At 34.9% G+C, this 23,467-nt stretch overlaps 1 long non-coding RNA gene across 1 annotated transcript in view; it reads left to right on the forward strand.

Moving 5' to 3' along the window:
* The window catches only part of LOC144371690 (uncharacterized), a 470,318-nt gene that overhangs the window by 168,891 nt on the left and 277,960 nt on the right, over window positions 1–23,467 (forward strand). The gene's annotated exons all lie outside the window — the stretch shown is intronic.

The raw sequence follows: 23,467 nt of genomic DNA on the forward strand, positions 1-23,467 counted from the left end.
GTCCCTTAAATAAAAGCAGTATAGCATTCAGTAATTCATAGTTTGACATTATACCAAATATAAATTATCATTTTTTAATTATTAAATTATGATTATAATCAAAATTATTTTAGAATAAATTTCATGTTAAAATATATGATAATATAATGAGTGAAATGCCACTTTTTTATAGAAAATATTTTCCTTACAAATCACCCAAAAACAACAGTTATTTTCAACAATTTCTTGAGAGATTTAAATCAGAAAATGGTGAGAAATGCTTTCTCAGAAGAAATTGTATTCTTATACAATTTGACAAATTATAGTTTGTTTATTTATAAATTTGGTGGTTGTAATCTTCTCTGTAATTGTATAATTGTTCCTGAAATAGATGACACTTGATTTTGTAAACCTGAATTATATAAGAATTCAGCATCTGAATTATTTCCCTGGTTTACAAAATGAGATGGACTGGGAGTTGGCACTTAACTCTCTGGATAGAACATACAAATGAGACCTTTTCACTATGAGAAAAAAGCTGAGTGGTAATAGGATTGATATGTAAAGAATTTCAAAACAATTGGAAAGGAGAATCACAAATTATTTCCAACCCCCAAATAGTAGAGTTCAGTGGGCCCCTCTTGAGTCTTAAAAGTTCATTTTAGCATAAATGGAAGGCAAACCTTCACACAACAGGGGCAAACTTATGGAGCTCATTACTTTATAGTTTCAGATCTTACATTTTAAAATCCATCTTAGATTATATATGGTATAAGACAGAGATCCAGTTTCATTCTTTCATTTTCATATGAATATCCTGTTTTTTCATTAAAATATATATTATTGGATGTATGTGTATGGATGTATGTGTATTATTGGATGTATGTGTGTGTGTGTATATATACACACACATATATATCTTCAATAAATAATTTGACAAGAATGCCTATAATTATATACACATACATTTATATGTATGTATAAATATATTTATCCTCAACATTCAGTATATACATTTATTGAGGATATACACACAAACACACATACATACACAAGTAAAATTCTTGGCACCTTTGTGAAATATTACTTGAATTTATATGCCTAGGTTTTTCTAATTCTTCTGGCTGGGCCTTAAGACTGGTGGTTCTACTGGGTGTGCTCTCTGTTCAGGTAGTTCTGCTGGTTTGACTATAATTTGGTGGGGCCTGGGCTGGGCTCCACAATTGCTTTTGTTTGTGTGGGGCTGCTAGATATGATCTTTGGTCAGGTAGTTTCAGGAGAAGCCTCAGGCTGTGCTTCAGAGTTGAGTGGGGATGTAGACTGGACTCTGTGATTGAGATGGGGTGCTGGCCAGGCTACCTGCCTGGGTAGGGAAACTTCTTTGCACTCTGGTGGGGGTGTAGGCAGTCTGCTGGCTATGGACACATGCAGGCATAACTGAGTACCATATTTCCTGGTCAGATGGGATCCTGACTCAATTCTGTTTGTGGGTGGCACCACTGGCTGGGCTTTCTGGTTGGGCAGGGCCACTGGTTGGTACTGTCAAGATTCAAGAATGGTTGTTGTGATCCCTGTTCTTTTTCTTCACTGATGTTGATCCCATTTTGTTTAATTCTATCAAGTTGCTCGTTGTTCCCCATGAGATGACAGAAGTGGGCCTCCTAGGAAGTGCACTGGAATTCTGGGAAAGCTGAGTGTCCACCTTGGGCTCTCTTTTCCCCACTGGACAAACCATAGGTCCAGAGGAACCTTCTATGTGTGGCACTGTATGGTCTGGGGGAGGGGAAGTGTAGTAAAAATGAAATTGCTCCTCTTACACTTTTTATTTGGCTTTTCTTGTGTTTGAGCTCCAAATGGATATTTCAGCCTCAATCCAGAGTTGCGAGATTTTCCTGGCATTCTTGACTGAATAGTTGCTAGTAGGTATTTTTTGTCTATTGCAGCATCTTGATGACATTATCATTAGTGTTGTTTCTTGTAAGTTAGTTACACTTCTGGGGTAATTTGCCTTCTTCCTGAAGAACATCTACATTTTGCTTTCTTGAGGATTTGTTAGTAATAAATACATTTTTTCACTTGACATTTTGCTTTCATTCTTAAAAGAGCTTTAATATCTACACATTTATAGATTCATTTCTTTTCCTTGGCACTTGGAAAGTATTGTTTTACTTCCTTCTTGAGCTCATTTTTGTCATGGAGAATTCTACACTCAGTATAAATGCCTTTGTAAGTTATCCATTTCATGTCTGTGGTTGCATTTAACATCTTTTTCTCTATATTTGGTCATTTACAGTTTTACCACTATGTATCTAACTGTGCTTGGAATATATTGTGCTTCCCAAAGCAAAGGATGTTGGCCTTACATTAATTCTGGAATTTTCTCAACCATTATCTGTTTGAATATTGATTACACCATTTTCTTCTTTTTTTCTCTCTGGAAGTTTAATTAGGCATCCATTTATCTTCCCCATTCTATCCTCTCTTAATTCCTCTTTCTCCTCTTGTTTCATTCTGGTTATTTATTTCTGTTTGAACTCCTGTTTACTTATGCTCTGTACCTTTATCTAATCCTCTGTTTAACTCATCCACTGAGCTTTGAAATTCAATTGCATACTTAGTTCTAAATATTCTATTTTGCTCCTTTTAAAATCTGCTTGTCAGAACAATTTCAATATATTAATACTTGGAAAGACTAAAATAAGTATTTTTGTATTTTTTCTTGTTTTTACTAATTGTAAGTATAGTTTTCCTCTGGCTGAATTTATTTCATGTGAATTCGGAGGGTCTACAGTTAATGATGCTTTCCTCCAGAAGGTTTTTGTGTTTGCTTTTTCCAGGTGCAAAGAGTTGTTACCATCCTGAGGCCTCTTTAATTTAACTTCTTGTTTTGGAGTTTCCTGAGAATGGTATAAATATAAACCCCAGAAATAACTGAGGGCAGGCCTATTGCTGCCTATCTCAGGAGAGATCATTTATCCACACCTGGAACATCAGAAGAGTGAGACAGCTTTATTTTTTCATATGCTTCCTTTGCCATCAGGCAAATTGTTTTTCTAGCTTTTGATAAGGGTGTGATCTCCCTGAGGAATCTAGCAGCAATTTCAATTAGGGTACCCAACAGGGTCTTGCTCTGGCTCAAGACATAGTATTCATCACCTAGAGCATTTTTAATCCTTCAAATCTGGGTTTCTGGTATCTTTATAGCCTCCAAGCCAACCCTGTTTTTCCCACTGGTGTAACACTTTGGTTTCAGAAAGCCTCTCTTTTTTTCTCCTCCCTCTCCCCCTCTGTATTTCTTTCTCACTTTCTTTCCTAGGGATTTACCTTATTTCTTATGAGCTTAGCCTGCATTAAAATTATATTTGTTGTAGTTTATCCACATTGTAAGTATTTTGAAGGAGAAGAACATTTCAGATTATATATTCTCCTATGTGGATGGAAGTGGAGTTTGCTCTTGTATGTATTAAGTATTCAATAAATATTTGTTGGATAAAGAAATTATATCAGGGAGATGAGACATATTCTTTTAAAATGGTTCTCAAGAGTTCTGAATCAGAATCTTGGGATGGGTGTACCTACTGTTGAAATTCTTATTTTTTTCCATTACCCCCCCCCCCCGCGAATGCATGTTTTTAGATGTTCATATTCTTCCCATTGGTACAGATTTAGTAGGGAAGGTTTTGTACATTTTAAAAATACTTATCAGAATATGGAGATTTATGGAGTAAAAACAGTGAAAAGAGACCCATACTGTTGGTTGATACCATACTGTCTTAATTATCAAATGATTTTTACTGTATATCATATATACATACATACACACATTTTATATATGTATATTAGTGGTAGGTGGACACAATACTTTTATTTTTATGTGGTGCTGAGGATCGAATCCAGTGCCTCATGCATGGTAGGCAACCCTCTACCACTGAGCCACAACCCCAGCCCCCTGTATATCTTTTTTTCTTTACATTTTTACTTTATTTTAGTTTGACAAGCGAAGAGACCAAGTAAATAGATACTACTACCAGAAACCAGAAACAAATTTGAGAAATCAAAACTATGATAACTAGAAATAATCTGTATCACTTTTTTAGTGACAATGAAAACAAGGCAGGATTCCTTGGTACCAGGTGCCATAGTGTGTAACATTTTTTTTTTGTCTTAACTTCATTATTGCTTTTGAGATTTCTTGACACTGCTCTTTCCTGTATAAAACCTGTGAGAGAGAAAAACATGGTCCCTAACTGATATCTGTTGAGGACTTGTATGACACAGGTTTAGGGTATTCTGTTGAACATTAAAAATTTATCAGAATATCAAGCAAGGTCACTCACTCTGTAGCCATGACAGAGAAAGACAAAACAAGACCACTTTGTAATCATGTCTAAATGCAGATAAAACAAGAATACTTTCTAGATTACAAAATGACCAAATGCCCCCACTAACAACCTGGTGAATCTGATTGCTTCTTCTTCATCAATTACAGTTTTAGCTTCACTGCATTCCTTATGACACTCTATTAAAGAAAAAAATAACTATTGAGTGATGGCTGCTTCCTAAGAGGACCTAATCTAGAACAAGACCATGCTTAAATTCTTCCCACAATAATCCAACATAAGCCCAAATTCTGTAACAAGTTCCTTTCACTGAAATATCCACATGGTTTCCCATGTTATACTCCCTTCTTATTACAAAAAAAACCTGTTAAACTTAAATATATATGACTATATATGTGTATTTCTGGTGGTCTTTGGCTCAAGGGCATTGACTCCTAGGTGCCAGAATTGCTTTTGTCCCTGAAATAAAACAGACTTGCTTATAAATTGTATTATAATTTCTCAAAAGGCTTTGAGAACACTGGTTTCAAAAAGAATGGATCTAAAAATTTCATGATGTATTGTTAAGCACAATGAACATAAGGATGGGTGTGTGATGGTACTCTGTAAGCCCCAAAATTTACTTTTGGGAGATTTAGTTGATACCATACTGTGAAATGCTTTGCTAATATTTATTCTCTAGTCTGCTTTTTCATTAACATCATGCTAATAGTCACAATCAGTTATTGCCTTTCACCTATTCCCTCCCTACCTCATTTCCAAAGAACTAGGACCACCATTTTAAAACAATATATATTTCTTTAAAACAGAAGATAAATTAGAATTACACATTTGCCTTTAAATTTCTAGTAGCATAATCTCATGGGTCAGGTGAAACCGGTTTAATGTAAAGTTGGAATGTAACAGAATATGGTTTGTGAGCCTTTCAGAGAAAAAAGGAAGTTTGATGTGCTGAGACAGCAAAGGGGACTGGGGAAGTCTAGGTTTATTTCCCACCCTCAGAGCATTCGGCCTGGATTTGTGAAAATGTTAAGAATGATGAATGAGCTGTAAATAGAAGATTTCTCTGACTGTGAGCCATAAACAACCATAAATGGATTAGACTAAACAGCTGGGAGCAAAATCGTGGGCATTATGCAGGCACACAGAACCGGTTGTGGACTGTTACTAGCATCCCACCCTATTGATTAGCCGTTCTGTGGACTATAATAAAACTATCATGGTTAATTGCTAGAAAGAGGCACACACCTAGAAACAGGCAAGTTAAGGTGTCAGCCCTCCAGTTTATTGCTCAAATGCAGGATAATTTGTATTTCATTACAGCACTTTCTCTGCAGAATCCATAGGGCTCAATCAAATACCACCCCCAACACACACACACACACACACACACACACACACACACACACACACACACTTTTCTTTGGTAACATTTGATTACATTTCATTGCCTTCTAGCTATGGATCAGTGACTTTTCTAGTCAGGCCCATTCTGATCTGCAAGTATTCCAAAGGAAAAAACTTAGATTTTTATAGTGGATAATACCTGAAGGGCATTTTTCAATATTAGACTACCTATTTTCTTCACCAGGTCAACTAGGGCTCATATAATTTTTTACACATTTTACTTGCACACAAGCAATAAAAGGAGCAATCCTATTAACCATATAGTTATGAAGGAGAGATTAGGTGGTCTTCATTATTGTTATAAACACCCAAGAGAAAGTGGCATGTATTTCATAAGGAACTCTGTGGAGTTTCTCCTACATTTAAGATTTGCAGCATATAGGATAGAAAATATTTTGGTTTATGTCATATAATGTTATAGGAAAGGGCTAATGGGCTATTTAGTTCTGTGTTCTATCACAGCCATCCTACTTGAAAAGGTAATATGTCTCTTAAGGCTGTATTATGATAGGAAATATGAGCAATATTGGCTATTTCCCTTCAATACTTTTACTCCAGAGCAAAGTAAATGTGTAAGTGCTGGATTCAAAGATCACATGTGTCACAGGCATTGGAGGAAATGGGGGTGTCTTTGCAATATGAAATGCAATATGAAGAAAACTTATTTCTAGTAGCTTTCTGTGTCTATTCCTGACTTCCTGCCATATTGGATACATGTTTCCATAGCTTGGTACTCAGCAATACCGTTCTGCTTTATCAGTTCCTATTGTGCAGCTATTGACTTCTTTGACCATGTTTTTCTTTACACTAGGGTAGCAAAGAGAAGTTGTTTGCTAGTACTGTACAACTTTTCTGTGCATGATCACCCAGCCTTTCTTGCAATCTGATTTATAACTCTGTCCTCAGTAGTGCCCTACTCTTACAACTGAACCATGGATTCAGGTTAAACACAGTAATCTATGTTTTATTTACAGAGTTAATATGTTTTTTTTTTAGTGCCTACTATGTTCCAGATAGCTTAGCACTGATAGACAGTGGACAAATTCCTAGACTTATTGCCTAACCACTTTCAGGTATATCTAAGGTGCTAATGCCACTAACACACATATGTCTCCTTCTAGAGCACCCATTAGGATTTTTGTTTTAAATGCCTTGAAACAAATTATGAGCCTTGGCCAAAAAAAAAAAAAAGAAAGAAAGAAAGAAAAAAGAGGGAGAGGTAAATGCTTCTTAGGACCAGTAACATGGGGCAGGATGCAAATCCAACAGCTACACGGAGAGGATTCTTGATGAGTTGCAGTTTGGGAGTTAGGAGATACCCCTTTTTAATAAGGGTTTGAAAGAGTCAAGCCCTGAAGAAATGAAGAATTTTCCCTTCATCAGGAGCTGGCTGCCTTACTTTCATAAAGAGGAAATTCAGTTCTTGAATTGACTCCCCTGAACATTTGTTGGAGGTTTTTCTTTCCTTCCTAAGAAACTCTTTAGTGAATTGTGTCCTTCCAAAAGATATATCAAAGATTCTAACCCCTAGTACCTGTGAATATGATGTTATTTAGCAATAGGATCTTTGTAGATGTAATTATTTTAAGGATCTTCATTTTGGATTTAGTATGGGCCCAATATCTAATGGCTGGTGTGATCATTAGAAACAGGACAGAGATATTTGAAGTACAAAGGGAAAGACCATGGGAAGGCTGATGCAGAAATTAATGTAACATAGTCACAAGGCAAGGAATATCCAGGCATGATGACAGAGATGCATGCAAGAAGAAAAAAGAAGAAAGAGCAAGCAAGCAATACCTGAATATAAGTGGTTTAACATGTATGATGAGGAAAGGCAATTCAGAAAACTGTTATCATTTTCTTTTAGTTTTCATAATGAATTAACCTTGACAACCCTTGATTTTAGACTTATGTCCTACAGAAATTCCTATTGTTTTAAGCCATGAAATAGTGGTAATTTGTTATGGCAACCCTAAGAAACTAACACAAGTTCCCACTATTTATTCCACACAGAGCCCTCCTGGAATATATTGGGTATAAATGGAGAGTGTTTATTGCTTTTAATCAATTGACCCTTATTAGTTTTCTTCTGTTCTGAAGAAATTTGTTACTATTTTTCTAATACTCTAAACTCTACTGGCAACCTAATCATTATACAACTTTGATTGTATACACAACAACAATGATTTTTTTTCTGTCCTTCTAACTGCTCTATCAATCTTAGAAGCAAGGGGCACCATATATTCTGGGCATGATAACTGTTTTCTGAATTCTCTTTCCTCATCATACATGTTAAACCATTTATATTCAGGTATTTCTTGCTTACTCTTTCTTCTTTGTTCTTCTTTCTTAGACTTCTAGATTTGAGGTATCAATGAAGTCCTTGTTCAAAACTGATTAAGTACTCTTGGGAATGGTACATCAAGTTCTCACTCTTCTTTCTCATTTAGGCATTTATACTTGTTTATAAGAAGTACTTTCTGTCTGGGGTCTTCGATGACCTGTCCTTTCATAGAGTCCATATAACAGACAGAAAAATTGTTCATAGGTCTGAGTGTAACTTTTCCCTTTTCAGTTGTTCTTCTTGTTTGTGCATTTCCCAAAGAAAGCTGGCTTACTTTTCAGCAAGTCATAGATGTTTGCCTTTTGCTACTAACTGTAATTCCATATATTCTCAGTTCAGTTCAAAGCAAGAAACATGCCTAGGGCATGATGCTTTGGGTGCAAATTTCACTATACTCTGGAGAGGTGTGACATAAATTGAAATATTCCATCTTAAGTATAGATCTCTTTCTGTCTACCTCCAGTGTCCAGAGCCTTATGAGCAGACTTTACTAGGAGCATATTCACATAAAATATCAGAAGACATTGGTTCCATTATATGATGTCACTATACAGAAAACACATTAAATAATTTGGAGAGAGAGGTTCATTTCAAATTGTTGAAAGCCCATCAACAAGTGAAAAAGATTTAAATTGTCTATTTCCAACTGGGATGGGAAACTGAAATTTTGAAAAGCATGTTTTGATCTGAGCATAGAAGATGTATTAGCTGGTACTGTGTTGGATAAGTGTCCCCCAAAGGCCAATGTGTTAAATGCTTAGTTGCCCGCCTGTGCCACTGTCAGAAGGCAGAGGAAATTAGGTTATCAGGGGTATGCTGTTGAAGTGGATATTAGGATCCCATCCCTTTTCTCTCCCTCTCATTTTGCTTCCAAGCTGCCATGAGGAGAGACATTTCCTCTACCACACACCCCTTGCCCATGATGTATTGCCTTATCACAGACCCAAAATCTATGGGGCTAACCAACCATGAGCTAAAATCTCCAAAAGTGTTTGGCATAATAAACTTTTCCTTTATATAAGTTCATTATTTCAAGTATTTTGTTATGGAAAACTGATTGACACAGTAGGGATTCTCCAGAGAAATAGAACCAATATCATAGATATAAAAAAAGGTAAAAAATATGTGTGTGTGTGTGTAATACATATATATATATATGTGTGTGTGTGTGTGTGTGTGTGTGTATATATATATATATATATATATATATATACACATATATAATGAAATTCATTATGGAATTGTTTCATGTGATTGTAGAGACTACAAAGTCCCATGATATGCTGTCTCCAAGTTGGAGAGTAAGGGAAAGTTAGTAGATTGACTCTGTCCAAATCCAAATGTCTCAAAACCAAGGCAGACAATAGTGTCTTAGTACAAGGCTGATAGCCTGATGACTTGAGGGGCTGCTGTTATGATTATCAGAGGTCACAGACTAGAACCTGGAGTTTTGATATCCAAAGGTGGGATGAGAAGGGTATCCCACTTCTAAAATTGAGGGAGTGAGTAAATTTGCTTTGCTTGGTTCTGAGGCTTCAGCCAACTAGATTGTGCCCACCCACACTGTATGGGGGTAAAACTTCTTCAGTCCACTGATTCAAATGCCATTCTTTTCTGGAAACACCCTTACAGATATACCCAGAAATAATGTTTTACCAAGTATCTTGGGATCCCCTAATCCAGTCCAATTATTAAAAAAGTAAATATCATAGAGGACCTTGAAAAACAGAGGAATTTATAATTATAATTATATTGCATATACATTTATATACTTACTGTATAATTTGCTGCATAAAAGAATATATACAAACACATGTAACATCATTAAATCAAATATTGGTAGGGGGGGTCAAGAGTTTTTTTTCATTTATGGTTGCTTGGGATGGGACCCATGGTCTCGTACATGCCAGGAAAGTGCTCTACCACTTAGCTACATACATTCCCAGCCCTCTCAAATCATTTTTCGAAAATGTGGGATAACACTAATTGTTTCTTCCTTGTCTTCCCATGCCTTCCCTGGCAATTGTTATCTTGATTAGTGTGTTATTATCATTCTTAGCCTAGATCACCGTATGACATATATTTACTTGTTTATTTTATTAACTCATTCTCCTGATTAAAATTAGTTTATTTATAATCAATATTTTTATCTCATTTGTTCTCTGTGCAGTCCTTGATCCCTACAAAGTTGCTCAGCAATATTACATAACTTGTTAATACTTGTTCTTGAAAAAAAATAATTTTACTAGGAACTAGAAAGGGAGTTGATTTAGATTACTGAGTCATGACAAAAAGGAAAGGGTCTGAAGGCATTGAAGATTATGATAGTAGAGAGGATTGCCAGATCAGTTGAATCAACCAATTGGACTCTTGCAGTAATTATCTCATGAGGCAAGCAGAGCCTGATCCACGATGGAAACAGGAATACCTGGAGAGAAAAAAGGTCCAGATCCTTGGCATGACCCCAGTGTTATTTTCTGTGGGATTACTCCTTGTCTTCCTGCCCAAGGAGATGAAAGTGTAGATGGGCATAATTAATTCAGAATAATTTTGACAACTTGCCTTCAGATGGTACACTGAGAAGAATGATCTTTTATAAGTGCTTTTCATTTCTATGATGTTATAGTGTTGTGACTTTACTATCCCTAACTTTCAAGCAAAGCATATTTCCCCAAAGCACGAGGATTTCTGAGAGCATTTTAGATTAAAATAATCAGACTCTAAACAAAGTTGAACATATATGATTCTAGCATTTTTTGAATAAGGGACATTAGTATTTGTATGGCTAAAACTTTTGGGGTACTCTGAAGATGTTCCTTCCTCCTCTGACTACCATAGAAACATAGCTAAATCCTGCAACAAAAAGGATCATTACGAACAGGACAAAGGTAATAGTTGAAGATTTTGCCAGTAGGCTCATGAAAAACAGTCCATTTATAGCTGAAATCCTATGCTGCTATTGAATTTTCTTGCTCTCATTTCCTTAGCCAGTAACTGCTACCAATGAGTTGATGTTCCTGAGTTAGAAACAGAGTTTTCCTGGAATTAAAGGCATCTATATTTGTGTGTCTTCAGGAGCAGACTCTCATCTTTTGAAAGAATGTTTTCCATATGCCTCCTGAGTTGCTGATAATTGTTATTAATGGGATCTCTATCATTCTCTCTGGCTGACCTGCAGAGCAAAAGAATAAAAGTCTTAAGGAAGTGGAATTAATAACTCCATTGCAATGCATCATAGAGATAAGCCAGTAATTGCAAGGTCAGATGGGCACACACAGATAGATTGTTAGCTGGTTATGCTATAATGAAAGAGCAGACCTTTTACATAAGTTTATGAATAATGTTTCTCATAAAGACAGGAGATTGATTATCCCAGAAAAGCTTCCCTCTGAACCTGAGACCATCAGCAATCACAATAATGAAATATTAATAACAAATTTGAGAATCTATCAAGAGTAAATTTCATAACCTACTATAATGAGCTTCTTGTTTCTAATTCTGAAGGGGAGCTAAATGAAATATTACTGAAGGCAGAAACAGAAGATTATGTTTCACATTTGGGGCCAAATCAAAATATTTAATAGATCAGAGCTGTGTGTGGTGTCACACACCTCTAATTCCAGTCACTCTGGAGGCTGAGGCAGGAGAATTGTAAGTTCAAGGCTAGCCTTGAAAAGTAGTGAGACATTGTCTCAAAATAAAAGTAAAAATGTCTGGACATGTAGCTCAGTGGTAGAACACCTCTGGGTTATATCTCCAGTATGACACACAAAAAAATGTAGATGTGAAGAGGTGTGGGTATTAGAGAACAATAGGAAGTTCAGATAATTCCCCTGTTATTGTTCTTACTACCATTTCCCTCTTTATTTATTTCATATATAGAAATGATTGTATTAGTTAATCTTATTTTAGGGAAAAATAGTCTTTGGATGTCATTTTTGCTGAAAACAAATAATATAAATATACCTTTATATTATAAGAGCTTGAAGAATTATATTTGCTAGTTCCCTAGCAACCATAGGAACTCTGGAGTTTTGAGCCAGAGATCAAAACTAGAATCCTTAACATAGAAGTAAAATATGATACTTATTAGTAAAAATAGTGCATGTGGTAATTTTGAATGATGACCAAAAGGAAGGAAAATGATCCTATCAATATATCTGTATTATTTGATGAATATCAAACCAGGTGGGTGGCACCTAGCAAAAATCCAATTTTCAGCTGCTATATTTATCATCTACATTATGATTACCTTCTTTGTGGTTTTAATTATTCACATGAAGATATATGAATATATCAATACTGCATAATTACATTTTTCAGGTACAAAAAAGGATGATGTGTCACTTTCATACTGATATTAAAAGGGACATTTTAGGACTAATATATAAATTAATGTTTTCATCTATGTAGCAGTTCAAGATTTTTCACACTTTAAGTTTTATGTTCTATGATGGAGCAAGGGTCACATCAAGTAGTTTGCTTCCCAGTCCTATTCATAATCAAAAACATTCACAAGGCAGTTGGGATATTCCAGAATTAGATTGTGATGACAGTTGCACAACTCTGAATAGACTAGAACCCACTCACTGAACTGTATACATCTAAAAGGGTGAATTTTATTTTTTGGGAACTATATCTCAATAAAGCTCCTTTAAAAAAAGTTGAATCACACAGTTCCTGCAATCTTTATTTTCCTTTGTCTGCACTGCCCTCAGAGGTAGCAGCATCTTTTGACTGGGCTCATGGCTGCTTTCAAACAACTCATGGCAACCTAAGATTGCCAGAAAGAAAAATGATATCTTTAGCTGGTATTAGTTCATAATGTATGTTATAAGTAAGCTTACCTGGAAGAAAACTAGAGGCACAGATGGCAGGATGAGTAGACAATGCAATGGTTAGCTCTTGATGTCTAACACTGACTCTGATGTGATATGGAAACTAAGCACATGCTGCCCAGAGGCTTCTGAAAATCACACAATATTTCTTCCCCAAATTCAAAGGCATTGTGCAAAGAGCAGTCTGTCTGACAATTTGGTTTGCAAAAGCCAAGGGCTGACTGTAAATTGAGAAAGATATATAGGAGCTTTCATGGAACAATTTATTTATCTTATATAGATAGCACTATAAACCCACCAAAAAGGAAAATGTCAAGGGTCAGGATTTGAACTGACAAATTGAGTAAGAATAATTGTTGCAAACTGGGATTAAATTCAGGACCTCAGTGGATCCCTGAGTTTTGTCCTGTATGTTATAGTTCTGATATTCATAAATGTTCTTTCCTATTTGTACCCAACATACCAACTACTATTACTTTAAAAATACCTTTTTATCTTGGAATATAGATCAGCAGAAGAGTATTTGTCTATCATGAGCAAGGCCCAGGGTTCAATTTCCAGCCACACCTACACACTCACACATATACACTCAAAAGACAGTATTTTTTTTTTAAATGTTCATCATTAGGGCTGGTGATATAGCTCAGTGGTAGAGTGCTTGCATGAAGCCATGGGTTTTAGCCCTAGCACTTTAAAAAAAAAGGAAGGAAGGAAGGAAGGAAGGAAGGAAGGAAGGAAGGAAGGAAGGAAGGAAGGAAGAAAGAAAGAAAGAAAGAAAGAAAGAAAGAAAGAAAGAAAGAAAGAAAGAAAGAAAGAAAGAAAGTAAGTCTTCACGGGTTATCAATTGACTCTAATTGCCAAGGTGTTTAACCAAATTAGATTAACTGAATTCCACATTTACCAAACTATTGGTATTAAAGTAGGTATTTTCTAAATGCCTAGTCAATGTAAAGCAGGGAGGAGAATTTTTACCCCTTGAAGAATTTAGAGATGAAGAAGGCAGAATTCCTACCACAAAGGCAACAATTCGATATGAATATAAGAGAATGTTGAATAAAATAAACACAGAAGGTAAACTGTAATTTGGGTTTCAAAGATCATAGCTGGTTGAGAGACTCTCAGTTGCTTAGCACCTTGTCATTGCTGAATCTGGCTTTGAATTTGTAATCCTCCTGTCTCAGCCTTTCCAGCCTTTGGGATTACAGGTGTGTGCCACCATTCCTGGCTCATCTGTTATTTTTTAATAGAATTTTATAGTTGCACAGAGTAGTTTAGTAGTTGGGTTCATCCCAATAAACTCATATATGCATTAGAATTTGATTTCAGTTTATGACCCCTCCCTCCTTTTCCCTCTGGTCATCCCTTGCCTCTTTCTTTATTAGACTTGCTTTTACTTGTTTATTTATATTTGATTGGTTCTTTCTACCTATGTGTAAGGGTGAAGTTCCCTGTCCATATTTATATGCATATAACATGAGTTTTAAAGAATGTATTCTGCATTGCTTCCCCTTATCCATCTTTTCACTCTGCCTTTCAATCTCCTTCTATATTACTGTTTTTCCCTTTATCTTTATCATATCCTATCCATCCCTTCCCTTTTCATTTATTTTACTCTAGTTTCTGAGTTTGACTTATTTCACTTAGCACAATTTTCTCCATTTCCATCAATGTACCTGAAAATGGCATAATTTCTTTCTTTCTTTTTTTAATGGCTGAGAATTCCATTCTATGTGTGTGCATGTGTGTTTGTGTGTTTACACATATATCACACTTTCTTAATCCATTCATCTATTCATGGTTATCTGGGTTGATTCCATAATTTAGCTATTGTAAATTGTGCTGCTATAAACATTGAAGTGGCTGTATCAGTGTAATATTTCAATTTTAGATCTTTTGGGAAAAATGCCAAGGAGGTGGATAGCTAGGTTATATGGTGATTCCATACCTAATTTTTTTGAGAATCTCCATACTGCTTTCCAGAGTGGTTGTACTAGTCTGCACTTTCACCAACAATATACAAGTGTACTTTCCCCCCACAACCTCACCAGCATTTATTGTTGTTTGTATTCTTGGTCATTGCCATTCTGACTAGAGTGAGAGGAAATCTTAGTATAGTTTGGATTTGTATTTCCCTGATTGCTAGAGATGTTGAACTTTTTTTTTCATATGATTGTTGGTTATTTGTGTTTCTTCTTTGGAGAACTTTCTGTGTAGTTCTTTTGCCCATTTATTAATTGGGGTATTTGTTTTTTATGGTAAATTTTTTGAGTTCTTTGTATGTTTTTGGATATGAATCACCTATCAGAGGAGTAACTGACCAAGATTTTCTCCCATTCTGTAGGCTCTCTCTTAAACGTTTCCTTTGTTGTACAGAGTATTTTAGTTTGATAGCATACCTCTTATTGATTCTTGGTTTTATTTATTTTTTTATTTGGGGGATCTTGTTAAGGAAGTCTGTGTCAGCACCTATATAATTCAGTTTTGGCCTTATGTTTTCTTTTGGTAGTTGTAAAGTTTCTGGTCTAATTCCTAAGTATTTGATACATTTTAATTTGAATTTGGGGCAGTATGAGAAATTGGGGTCTACTTTCATCTTTGTACATAATAGTATCTAGTTTTCCCAGTACCATTTGTTAAAAAGATTGCTTTTATTCAAAATACATTTTTGACACTTTTATTCAATATCAGACAGCTGTAGATATGTGGATTTGTCTCTGTGACTTCTATTCTCTTCTACTGGTCTTCATGTCTAATTTGATGCTAGTACCATAATGTTTTTGTTACTACAGCTTTGTAATATAATTTCAGATCAGGTATTGTGACACCTCCTTCTTTGATTTTCTTGCTGAGTATTTCTGTGACTATTCTGGGTGTCTTATTTTTCCAAATGTATTTAAGAATTATCTTTTTTAAAATTTATTTTATTTATTTATTTTTATATGGTGCTGAGGATCGAACCCAGGGCCTCACACATGCTAGGCGGGTGCCCTGAGCCACAATCCCAGTCCTTTTTTTCTAATTCTGTGAAGAATGTCATTGGTATTTTGATGGAGATTGCATTGAATCTGTATATTGTTTTAGGTAGTATGATCATTTTGACAATATTAATTCTACCTATCCAAGAATATGGGATGTCTTTCCATCCTTAATGTTCTATAATTTTTATTGTAGAGCTCTTTTACCTCCTTGATTAGGTTTATTTGTAAGGTTTTAATTTATTTTTTAAGGTTGTTATGAATGAGATAATTTTCCTGATTTATTCCTTGGCTGAATCACTGTTGGAGTATACGTAATCTATTGATTTACAGATGTTGATCTTGTATCCTGCCACTTTGCTAAAATCATTTATAATCTCTAGAAGTCTTTTGGTGGAGTTTTTGTAGATGTAGGGTAATAACATCAGCAAACAATTTGACTTCTTCTTTTCCTTACATCCCTTTTATTTCCTTTTCTTGCTTGATCACTTTGACTAATGTTTCAAGGGTTATATTGAATAGAGGTGTTGAGTGTGGATGGCCTTACCTTGGTCCTGATTTTAGAGGGAATTATTTTAGATTTTCTCCATTTAGTATGATATTCTGTTTAATTCTGAAAGATAGAACATGTTTTGATAGATAGTAATAAGCTAAAGAAAACTTTTCAGATATAGGGAGCAACAGAAGCACAGGTATAGAAATAGGAAAGAAGTAAGAGCAGGGCTCCCTAAATGCAATTGGATATGTAAAAAAAGGTTAATTAATTGGTAGTAAGCATATAACATGTACAAGGTATAGTGTTGGTACTCTAGAGGAGCTAAAAATAAGATTCTGTGCTTGAATTAAACCAGAACCCCAGAAAGCTATGTATCAGGATACCTCTATTTTTTCAGTCTTTCACAGGAGCCACCCTTTCTATCCCATGTGTGTTTTAATGTACTGGCTTCTGTGTTTATCAAAGTATGTGAATAGAAGCAGCTAAAGGAAAACTGTTTCTGTATTTGTTGTGAAAATACTTATAAGGATACCATTCCATATATCACTCATGTACATAATTTGTTTAAAATGGAATTCTAGAGAAAGGCTTATTTCACCTGAAAAACTGGTATGAATTCTTTTGAGTATGACAACCATCTTCCTTTTTGCTTTGGCTGCCAGCAAATTGATATCCACGTTTGAGGCTCAAGTACAGAAAGCCAGTTTTACTTTATGGTCTACACAGAACAATAGTTTAAAATTCATTAAATTAGCACATATTAATAAATTATGTACTGCATTTCAGATGCTGAATATATTGTAGTGAACGAAGCGGGCACAAACCTTGCCCTCAGTGAGATTACATTCTAGTGGGAGATTCAGATAATAAATGGATATACAAACAAAAATATGTGTAATTTGTATTTGTCTTGGTCCTGTCTCATTTATCACTAGTTTACTGAATGTGTTCTTATTGTTATACTACCTTTGTGGAATGAGGTAGGGTACAAATAAATGCTTAAATAAATAACATAGCTATATGAAATGGCAAAATACTTTATATATTAAGTGAATTTCAGTGTAATGGACACAATCTGTGGGGATATTTTCCTCTTAAATTAGAACTCCATGTGTATAGCTGTATCAGTTGATGAAATGGAAATTTTCAGAGTTAAAATCTTTGGTTTTTAAAGCAGTAGGGGATAGAAAAAAAGCAATTTGTTCCTATATGCTATTAATTCTTGAGGCAGCCCTGAAAAAAACCACAAACAAAAATGAATTTCACACTATATGGTGTCATCCCATTACAACCTTTTCCACATAAGTGATTTCTACACTTCTGCCAATGGTGCAATCATTACAGTCAAGTCCTAGAATGACTAAAGGATTAGTCCAGTCCTCTTGAATCCTTAAGGCATAAGTGGCAACAGTGTTTATCCAGATAGATATAAAATCAACTGTACAAATCACTTTTTTAAGCTTTTTTAGGTCATTAAGCTAAAAGGAGCATGGTTATGGCCAGCAATCCACATTTTAAAAAACATTTCTATAGGACGATGCTGGGTATATTGAAATGAATCAGAGCTAGCCTCTATCCTCTGGGACTTACCACTTATTGTGAGGAAGGATACAGAAAGAAAACAACCAGAAAGTAAGGTAAATGTTCAATAAATTTGCGAGGAAAAAAACAGCAAAGCAAGCAAGCAAACAAACAAAAACAAAAATAACTGCCCTTGTGGTATAAAGGAAGGAATTATTAAATCTCACTGGGAGGATTAGGTAAATTTCCTGAAAAGAGAACATTTGACTTGGGACTTGAAAACTGATCATAATTTTGGTAAGGACAGCATGTGGTGAAGGGAATTTTGACTGGAGGGATATATTGATGAAGGAAGGGAAGTGTGAAAATTTAAGGAATGGTAAGAAGTACAGGGTATTTGAAACAGAGATTGAAATAGAAGATTACAATGGGATATAAAGGCTAAAGATATTAATGGATCAAAATTATGAAGTACTTTGTAGTGGTTAGGAATTTGGCTTTTGAGAAGAATAAGCACTCTTGATAAATAAATAATAATGGCTATTTGGGAAATAAAGAGATGCCTGTAGATACTGTTTCAAATCAATAATTCATTAATTGTTGGGTTGGCCTTTTGGTACTAACTTGGTGGGAAAATAAAATGTTAAAGCCACAAAAAGGGAAATTTTATCTCCTGAAATTTGGTATGAATTAGTACTTGGCAGTTGTGATAAAGTGTCAGTATATAGCAGGACTACTAGATTTAGAGTTCAAGGTATTCAGAGATACATACTCTGTGTTAGGATGACTTCAGCTGGCATCCCTAACCATTTAAAGCTAATATACATATTTATATAAGATTTAAGAAGGTCTGTAATAGCTATGGTGGAACTATGGGTGTACAATCCCATAAAAATGAAGAAAAGACTATGAATTATGTTATAATCTCTTAAAGTCCTATTGGGGGCTCTGAGGAAAAAAAATAAATACTTTTTAGTTGTCAGTAGACCTTTATTTTATTTATTTATATGTAGTGCTGAGAATCAAACCCAGTGCTACACATATACTAGGCAAGTGCTCTACCAGTAAGCCACAACCCCAGTCCCTGAGAAAATTATATAAGAAAGTCTTTAGCCATTCCATCCAGGAAGGCTATGAACAAGTTTGCTTTTAAGTAGCACTGATCCTGAACTTCACACTCCTGTATCTATAGACAGTATGAACCTTATATAGTACCTACAGAATGTGATGGATAAGGCCCCAAAAGAACTTTCAGACAAAAACAGTCATTCTCCACATGATCCCTAGTCAAGAAAATGGCCAGGTAGTCTAGTGCTTCATTCAAGGGGGAGTTCCCATTAGGAGTGACCTATTATGAATTTGTTCCAATAGTTTTAAATTATTTATTTACAGTGAAACCTTTTTGAATAAAGTTGTTCTGTATCTCAATTTATAAAATGGAGAAAAGTGAAAATTTTTCAATTAGAGCAAGGCATCCCTGAGCTCCACACTTAGGAAGTACCCTATGAATCCAAAGAGTTCTAAGGAAAATCAATTACTTCCAAATACAAAGAAATTTCTCTAGGAAGAAATGTGATATTGATGAAGAGGGAATCTTTTAGAATGTTGGTCCTATAAGTGGAAGCCTTGAGAACCAGAGGCATTGTAGAGCTGTGTATGCACAGCTAAAAGAGGAAGTGATCATTGCTTAGGATATCAACAGACTCTGAAAGGAATAGAGGACCATGAGTGGCCTGATACCACACTTTTCCCACATTTAAACATATTCTGTTTTGCTTCAGTTCCCTATTTACTCCCTGTATCCCTCCTTGTTGCTGAACCAATTAATTTTTTTCTGCTGCCTTGATTTCATGCCTATTTACCCAAGCATTGAAAATATTCTGGACTTCTTTGATGTCAGGGAGCCTAAAACTAATAATTCAGTTTAATACCTTTTCCTCTTTACCTAAGGTTGTGTGATTATTACTTCTAACTCTTTAATTATACTTTTGTATAAGACTGGCTTATTTTCTTCCTTATTATATAGACATCTCTGTTTCCAGGCCCTATTTAGAACATATCTTCTGGTAAATTAAAATACTTTATCTGTCCCTTTACTCTGGTTATCCGATATGTATCACCTGCATTCTTCAAAACTTATTTCATATCATTTCTTTGATCAGCACTTAGAACTTATTTAGCATTACATGTGCAGAAGACATATGGGAGGATGAACAGTTAAGATTCATTTATCTGGCAACTAAGGACATACTTTGTTTTCTTTGCTTCCTCCTAACCAAATGCTTCAGGCCCAGCCTTGATTTGGTGTGATAGGTTCCACTAAGATTTTTTTCCACCACAAATTTTGCTGCTCAGCAAGGATTTTCATCTCTGCAGGGGCTGCTGTCTTGCCCTTGAAACTTCTTATGCACTGGATGCAGGGAACTTGGCCCTGGGTCAGAACCCTCCCTCTGCAGTAATGTATACTATTAAGCAAATGGCACTGAGCAATGTTCTCTCCCCAAGTCAAAATGCTCCCATTTAGGTAAAATTTGAGCCTGCTGCTGGCAGTTAGGAGTCAGAATGGCAAAGGGAAATACAATGTAAAAGCAATATGAGTTTGAATGAAATTATGATAAGTGTCAGATGGCACCATTACCCGCATCCCCATAGGCAGGCATTAGGGAAGCTCTGTAATGTAATGCTAGAGCAGAATTCCAATAGTAGAAAGAAGACTGACATTCCAAAATGGAGTGCAACAAGCATGTTAACTCTTCGAAGCCCACTGAGAGCCTCAGATGTGGAATTAATGACTACAAAATGTTTGTTCTTTGAATGAATGAAGCAAGCCTTTGAATATTATAAGTATATGTATGTATATATTAAAACATACATAACACTTTTCTCCCCCAGTCTTCTGTTTGAAGCACGAGAAAAGAAGTATATTAATTTCTCATTTGTTTTAAACACTCATGGAATCAGAGTACATGCACATTGAATTCCAAGATAACTTGTCCATTTTAAATGAAAAGGTGGTTTTATGTTGACCACTTTGAGGAGATACTTATCCCAATAAAAAATTAGAATAACTTCAATTGTGATTTCTTCCTTTGATATTTTACCCACTAGTTATATTAAGAGCCTTATATACCCACACTCTAGTTATATTAGAATCCTCACTCTTAAAATATAATATGAATCTTCAGTGTCATTGATTATGTTATCCCTTCTGCCTGTTCTGCCCATTACCCTCTATGTGTAGTAATTTTCTTCATGATTCAGACCTCAGATAAAAATGTCACTTTTTTGGTTAAGCCTACAAAAGAATACTGTAATTACCAACTATGATGATAAATTAAATATTCCAAATATATATCATGCCTTGATGATTCAGCTTCTATTCAGTTATTATAAGAAGTATGAATTTTACCCAAAGCCCATACTGTTGTAGTAGCACAGGCCAAAGGTGATATAGACTTGAAGTAAGTCACACATGGTGGGGTTAGAGAAGAGTGGTTGAATTAGAGACTATTTAGGAAGAGGAATTACTATATTATGTCCAGAAGTATACCAAAACAGTTCTGGTAGGAACATATTATGAACTTTTGTCAATATCTAATTCTATACAGAAATTGACTAGAAAACATACAGAGGCTATAGTCATTCAATTGATTTGTTATTTGTAAAGTACTGGTGAGAATTTGGATATTTCTTAATGCAGTGTGTGTGTGTAGGTGTGGAACTTTAGAGTAACTATTGTCATTACTCTGTGTATCTAATGGTGTTAAAATTTTAAAAAATTCTGTTGCCTAAACTACTCATTTATTTGATTTGCTACTATATATCTATTTGTCTTAGTCTGTAAGTGCATAGTCCTTTTATCCTTATGACTCTCATATTTTTCTAGATGTTAGTTTTCAGAATTCTTTCAGATATAACTTCTTGTTTGAATTATACAATTGTCATGTTAATAAATGAGGCTCACAAGACATTTAATGGATTGCCTGAGGTGACAAAGATAAATAGTGGTTGAGGTAGACTAGAAGTTGTAGTTCCTGACTTTTAATTCAGTGTTCTCTTTATTCATCCATAAGCACCATCTTTCCCCAGCATCAAACATAGTACATGCACATAGTAGGTGTCCAACTCAGTGTTTGTTCATTGGATGAAAGAGTAAAAATTAATTAAATTTAGCATTGAGTTATGAAATATTTGATAATAAATCATTGGTAATTAATGATTCCCAATGCTTGGTCAAAATTAATATTTTATTTTAGTGATACACTAAGGATAATTCAAATGAACCACTGTAGTTAACTTCCCTGAGGATAAACTAAAGTTCTATTGATTTTGCAGTAGATCTCAGGTATCATGATAGTTAAGTAATTCTTTTGATAAAAATTTATTACATTTTGTTGCATAAGGAGGATGATCTGTGTCATAGAAGGAAGAATAGCAGATCTGGGGAATTGGATTCAACTCCCTTCTCTGAAATATGCTAAATATTGTGAATTTGGGGGAAATTTTATAACTTTCTGACCCTCAATTTCTGCATTGATTAAAACATAGATAGTAATATAGGTATCAATAGAATTGCTGTGCAAATCAAATGAAATCATACATATGCGAAATATAATATGTCAAACAAATATTATTTGGGAATTTGGCTATTATATGATATCTTAGATGAGATTAAAGAACATTCTGTAACAGCTATAATGTTGAGGAAACCATACAATTCCAATTACAAGGGTATTGCAACAAAAATGACCCATGAATTTTAACATTGTGTCCAGAAAAGAAAAAGTTGGAAATGAGTAGTAACTCATTGTTACCAGACTTATAATACAGAATATTTCTTTGAGGTAGCCATCTCTTTCTTTTTAATTCTCTGTTAGCAGCATTGCTTGAAACAGCTACACAGTGAACTGATTAAATGAGGATTTGTGGGAGATGAATTCATTTCCCATTTAGGCATCACTTTCTGAAATATAAATGCTTTGTTCAAAAGGCTCCAAAGGAGATGAGGCTCTGACATCTAATTTACATGTGTGAAAATCTGCAACAGTCAAGTCCAAGAGCCAATAGAAATATATTTGTTGATTAGAATTTCTTAGTTTTCTTAGGTAGCTCAAATCCAGCCTATCAAACAATAAACTCATCATCTTTTCTTCATAGCAGCTCTCTTCTTCATTTACTTGTTGCTGTTTCCAGCAGTTTTTACAGGTGTCTTTTGATTTCCCCTTCCCCTTCCTTCCATTCATCAAGATTGCTGTTATTTGATGGTGTCTTGTGTATATATTTCCTCCTCTCAATGCTTTTTATTTTATACCCTTATTGTTTTCCGCCTGTAGTCTCTGTCATCTCCTTTCCAGGTCAATCTGCCCAAACCACAGTTGTTCATTTAATCTCTCTGTGCATAAGCTTCCATTCCTTCCAGTTATGAATTAACTGGTCATACACTGCCATTCAAGGATAACACATGTTTTATAATACATCTTGCCCTTTCCTATCTCTGTGACTTTGTTCAAAGGTTTCCTTCCCTATGGAAGTATCTTATATATCTCCATTCAACAATAAACCTA

This window comes from Ictidomys tridecemlineatus, chromosome X (assembly GCF_052094955.1).
Source record: "Ictidomys tridecemlineatus isolate mIctTri1 chromosome X, mIctTri1.hap1, whole genome shotgun sequence".
Lineage (NCBI taxonomy): Eukaryota > Metazoa > Chordata > Mammalia > Rodentia > Sciuridae > Ictidomys > Ictidomys tridecemlineatus.